Below are 6,522 nucleotides of genomic sequence, written 5' to 3'. Positions count from 1 at the left end.
TTCTCGGTATCGCCTGCCTACAGAAGTGGAACCTAGATGGTATTTGGTAACGGGGGCACACTGCCTCAATAAATTGTCTAGTTCCCTGTGAACTAACGGCGGATACCGGACGCACGTCTAACACCAACATAGTTGTCAAGGACTCAGTTATCCGCTTTGCAGTAGGATGACTGCTGTGATATTTCATCTTCCTCGCAAAGGACTGTTGAACAGTCTATTGCTTACTGGAAGTAGTACAAGTGGGCTTACGACTTCCCCTCTGGGATGACCATCGACTCCCAGCGGCAACAACAGCAGCGCCAGCAGCAGTAGGCATTACACGCAAGGATGCATCGGAGGAATCCCAGGCAGGAGAGGACTCGTCAGACTTGCCAGTGACATGGCCTGCAGGACTATTGGCATTCCTGGGGAAGGAGGAAATTGACACTGAGGGAGTTGGTGGGGTGGTTTGCGTGAGCTTGGTTACAAGAGGAAGGGATTTACTGGTCAGTGGACTGCTTCCGCTGTCACCCAAAGTTTTTGAACTTGTCACTGACTTATTATGAATGCGCTGCAGGTGACGTATAAGGGAGGATGTTCCGAGGTGGTTAACGTCCTTACCCCTACTTATTACAGCTTGACAAAGGGAACACACGGCTTGACACCTGTTGTCCGCATTTCTGGTGAAATACCTCCACACCGAAGAGCTGATTTTTTTGGTATTTTCACCTGGCATGTCAACGGCCATATTCCTCCCACGGACAACAGGTGTCTCCCCGGGTGCCTGACTTAAACAAACCACCTCACCATCAGAATCCTCCTTGTCAATTTCCTCCCCAGCGCCAGCAACACCCATATCCTCCTCATCCTGGTGTACTTCAACACTGACATCTTCAATCTGACTATCAGGAACTGGACTGCGGGTGCTCCTTCCAGCACTTGCAGGGGGCGTGCAAATGGTGGAAGGCGCATGCTCTTCACGTCCAGTGTTGGGAAGGTCAGGCATCGCAACCGACACAATTGGACTCTCCTTGTGGATTTGGGATTTCAAAGAACGCACAGTTCTTTGCGGTGCTTTTGCCAGCTTGAGTCTTTTCATTTTTCTAGCGAGAGGCTGAGTGCTTCCATCCTCATGTGAAGCTGAACCACTAGCCATGAACATAGGCCAGGGCCTCAGCCGTTCCTTGCCACTCCGTGTGGTAAATGGCATATTGGCAAGTTTACGCTTCTCCTCCGACAATTTTATTTTAGGTTTTGGAGTCCTTTTTTTACTGATATTTGGTGTTTTGGTTTTGACATGCTCTGTACTATGCCATTGGGCATCGGCCTTGGCAGACGACGTTGCTGGCATTTCATCGTCTCGGCCATGACTAGTGGCAGCAGCTTCAGCACGAGGTGGAAGTGGATCTTGATCTTTCCCTAATTTTGGAACCTCAACATTTTTGTTCTCCATATTTTAATAGGCACAACTAAAAGGCACCTCAGGTAAACAATGGAGATGGATGGATTGGATACTAGTATACAATTATGGACGGGCTGCCGAGTGCCGACACAGAGGTAGCCACAGCCGTGAACTACCGCACTGTACTGTGTCTGCTGCTAATATATAGACTGGTTGATAAAGAGATAGTATACTCGTAACTAGTATGTATGTATAAAGAAAGAAAAAAAAACCACGGTTAGGTGGTATATACAATTATGGACGGGCTGCCGAGTGCCGACACAGAGGTAGCCACAGCCGTGAACTACCGCACTGTACTGTGTCTGCTGCTAATATATAGACTGGTTGATAAAGAGATAGTATACTCGTAACTAGTATGTATGTATAAAGAAAGAAAAAAAAACCACGGTTAGGTGGTATATACAATTATGGACGGGCTGCCGAGTGCCGACACAGAGGTAGCCACAGCCGTGAACTACCGCACTGTACTGTGTCTGCTGCTAATATATAGACTGGTTGATAAAGAGATAGTATACTCGTAACTAGTATGTATGTATAAAGAAAGAAAAAAAAACCACGGTTAGGTCACTGGTATATACAATTATGGACGGGCTGCCGAGTGCCGACACAGAGGTAGCCACAGCCGTGAACTACCGCACTGTACTGTGTCTGCTGCTAATATATAGACTGGTTGATAAAGAGATAGTATACTCGTAACTAGTATGTATGTATAAAGAAAGAAAAAAAAACCACGGTTAGGTCACTGGTATATACAATTATGGACGACACAGAGGTAGCCACAGCCGTGAACTACCGCACTGTACTGTGTCTGCTGCTAATATATAGACTGGTTGATAAAGAGATAGTATACTCGTAACTAGTATGTATGTATAAAGAAAGAAAAAAAAACCACGGTTAGGTGGTATATACAATTATGGACGGGCTGCCGAGTGCCGACACAGAGGTAGCCACAGCCGTGAACTACCGCACTGTACTGTGTCTGCTGCTAATATATAGACTGGTTGATAAAGAGATAGTATACTCGTAACTAGTATGTATGTATAAAGAAAGAAAAAAAAACCACGGTTAGGTGGTATATACAATTATGGACGGGCTGCCGAGTGCCGACACAGAGGTAGCCACAGCCGTGAACTACCGCACTGTACTGTGTCTGCTGCTAATATATAGACTGGTTGATAAAGAGATAGTATACTCGTAACTAGTATGTATGTATAAAGAAAGAAAAAAAAACCACGGTTAGGTGGTATATACAATTATGGACGGGCTGCCGAGTGCCGACACAGAGGTAGCCACAGCCGTGAACTACCGCACTGTACTGTGTCTGCTGCTAATATAGACTGATTGATAAAGAGATAGTATACTACTAATATTATATACTGGTGGTCAGGTCACTGGTCACTAGTCACACTGGCAGTGGCACTCCTGCAGCAAAAGTGTGCACTGTTTTAATATAATATTATGTACTCCTGGCTCCTGCTATAACCTATAACTGGCACTGCAGTAGTGCTCCCCAGTCTCCCCCACAATTATAAGCTGTGTGAGCTGAGCAGTCAGACAGATATATAATATATATATAGATGATGCAGCACACTGGCCTGAGCCTGAGCAGTGCACACAGATATGGTATGTGACTGACTGAGTCACTGTGTGTATCGCTTTTTTCAGGCAGAGAACGGATATATTAAATAAACTGCACTGTGTGTCTGGTGGTCACTCACTATATAATATATTATGTACTCCTGGCTCCTGCTATTAACTGGCACTGCAGTAGTGCTCCCCAGTCTCCCCCACAATTATAAGCTGTGTGAACTGAGCAGTCAGACAGATATATATAATATTATATATAGATAATAGATGATGCAGCACACTGGCCTGAGCCTGAGCAGTGCACACAGATATGGTATGTGACTGAGTCACTGTGTGCTGTGTATCGCTTTTTTCAGGCAGAGAACGGATTATAAATAAAAGTGGTGGTCAGTCACTGGTCACTATCAGCAAAACTCTGCACTGTACACTACTGAGTACTCCTAATGCTCCCCAAAATTAGTAAATCAAGTGTCTAAACGGAGAGGACGCCAGCCACGTCCTCTCCCTATCAATCTCAATGCACGTGTGAAAATGGTGGCGACGCGCGGCTCCTTATATAGAATCCGAGTCTCGCGATAGAATCCGAGCCTCGCGAGAATCCGACAGCGTCATGATGACGTTCGGGCGCGCTCGGGTTAACCGAGCAAGGCGGGAAGATCCGAGTCGCTCGGACCCGTGAAAAAAAACATGAAGTTCTGGCGGGTTCGGATTCAGAGAAACCGAACCCGCTCATCTCTAGTATATGCCATTCCATCCCGCCTGCTAGAGAGCTCTGCACTGACTAACTGCACACCCCTCATGTGCCGCACAATAAAGTATATGCCGCACCATGCACACCCCTCATGTGCCGCATCATAAAGCATATGCCGCACCCTGCACACACCTTATGTGCCGCATCATACAGTATTTGCTGCACCCTGCACACCCCTCATGTGCCGCATCATACAGTATATGCCGCACCCTGCACACTCCTCATGTTCTGCATCATACAGTATATGCCGCACCCTGCACACCCCTCATGTGCCGCATCATACAGTATATGCCGCACCCTGCACACTCCTCATGTTCTGCATCATACAGTATATGCCGCACCCTGCAAAACCTCATGTGCCGCATCATACAGTATTTGCCGCACCCTGCACACCCCTCATGTGACTGTCGACATTTTAATCTGATGAAAATTATTTGTTCAACACAGCTAAAATGGTGTTGGGGGAGGGGTACATTGTATGGGACAGTCGTTGTTGACCCCTTAAGAAACTTGGGGGTAGATGTTTCAAACCTTGGAGAGAGATAAAGTGGAAAGAGACATACACAGGCTGTGTTTGAAAAATGACATTTAGGGGCTGATTGGTTGTTACTTTATGTCTCTGCACTTTCTCTCCATGGTTTGATACATCTTTCCCTCAATATGATCCCTTTCCTAGCAAAATAACAATACTTCCAATTGACCTTTTTATTCTAACTATGGCATGCCTAAGTCCTAGTATTTGCTGCTCACGTTTCATACTTAGAACAACTGTGGGTACTTCTAGGCTAGTAAGCGTCTTTGTATTATTATAAAATTCCTTTACATATTTTGGTTACAGTTTAAACTGCTTGAGAGCTTATATGTAAGTGTACATGTTGTCTGGCAGTGAAGTGGAGACCCCAGCACTCTCTACTATGATCATTTAGCACGGGAGCAATAGTTTAGATCTCACTATTATTGGTTGCCTCATTACCGCAGCCCTGATTGGTCAGGGGGGCTGCATAGATCACAACAATGTAATGTAATGCATGTCTGATAATCTCTATGAGCAGTGAGGTGCGGTAAGTAATGGCACTGGTTTAGATGCACCCCTAAATCCCAAAGAGGCCCCAACCATCTAGCCTACCATGTGTTTGGGAAAGGGGAGGAGGGTTGTTATGCTCCAGTAAATTTTCCATTTATAGGTTTATTCCAGGTGCTTTCCCATTCATTTACATAAACCACTCATACCAAAGTAGTGGAAATCCCACTGAAACAAAGGGAACATGAATGGGAAAAGGTCTGTACCACTTGCGGTCTCATATTTACAATCGCATGTGAACATATGAACACATATGACCATTGTATCAAAGGTTTATTGGACATATGCACATTTGCCTTTTTAGATGATATTTGCACTTGCGCTGTTTGGGAGGGAGATGTTTGTATATGAGTGGGTAAGATTATTATCTGTAAGCTATGAGTCCATATATTGTATTATATTTACCTTCCTGCACATTAAGTAAACACAAGATTTTTTAACACATACATTTTTATTAAATAATCTTGCATACCATAACAGCCAGAGTCACTTTGGGGGATATTCAATTGTTTGAAAAGTCAGCTGGGTGTCTGTTTTTTCCTAACAATTGAATACCCCCCATTGGATATGATAAGACAACAGAAAACGGTAGATGTGTGTACAGAAATAAATGAATGTATGAGGGGGAAGAGGGGATGACAAACAACAGGGGAGGCAGAGGGAGGGAAAAGAGAAGATAAACATTGATAGTCACATACACTAACAACACGTGCAAATACTGTAGTGTGACGGATAACCAGATACTTTTTAATGTGTGTGCATTTATTTGTATGTATTTATTTGTAGCACCATAAATATCTCTGTGACAGGATGAAAAATAATCTTTGGGTGCCGGAAACTTGCAGTGATGCATCCAGATTTGGGTAACTGTTACTACCAGAGCACCACAGGCGTAGTAGGGTATGCCGGTGGCCAGCATCCCGACGCCGGCATCCCGACTGCCGGCATACCAACAGCTGGGCGAGCGCAAATGAGCCCCTTGCGGGCACGGTGGCGCGCTACGCACACCACACTATCTTTTCTCCCTCCAGGGGGGTCGTGTACCCCCAAGATGGAGAAAAAGTGTCGGTATGCCAGCTGTCAGGATTCCGGCGCCGGTATACTGTGTGCCGGGATCCCGACAGCCGGCAAACTAAAGACCACCCGAGGACCATGGCACATTTCATGGTGAGTGAAATAGGAATAGGAGAAGGGGAAACATTTCTTATTTCTTTCTTGTTCCTATTCTTATGTAGTCAGTGACCATGCTATACTGATTGCAGGGAAGTGCAGGTGACTTTAAACCAGTGATGAGCAACTGGCAGCCCTGGGGCCGCATCTGGCCCTCCGAGCAGGGCCGGTGCTAGGGTGCTCGGCGCCCTCCTGCAAACTATAAATTTTGCGCCCTCCTATAAATACAGATGTGATCGCTCTCATCCTACCCGCAAGCGGCCGCATTGTGCTTGCAACTAGCTGCGGCAAGCTGCATCTGGTTGGCTGGAACATACAAGCCAGGCAATCACAATGTCCGTGATACATTATGCCACACACTACAATGCCCACTACACATTAAGCCCTACAGTTCGGCTTCTAATTACTTTTAAATTACCTGATCATTGCCATGGGTTTCATGATCTTGGTTCCATGCACGGTGCCAGGGCTTTTCATGCTCAGGGTGTCATG

Source organism: Pseudophryne corroboree, unplaced genomic scaffold (assembly GCF_028390025.1).
Source record: "Pseudophryne corroboree isolate aPseCor3 unplaced genomic scaffold, aPseCor3.hap2 scaffold_563, whole genome shotgun sequence".
Classification (NCBI taxonomy): domain Eukaryota; kingdom Metazoa; phylum Chordata; class Amphibia; order Anura; family Myobatrachidae; genus Pseudophryne; species Pseudophryne corroboree.
The sequence above is the reverse complement of the archived record's forward strand: the minus strand, read 5'-3'. Positions refer to the sequence as shown.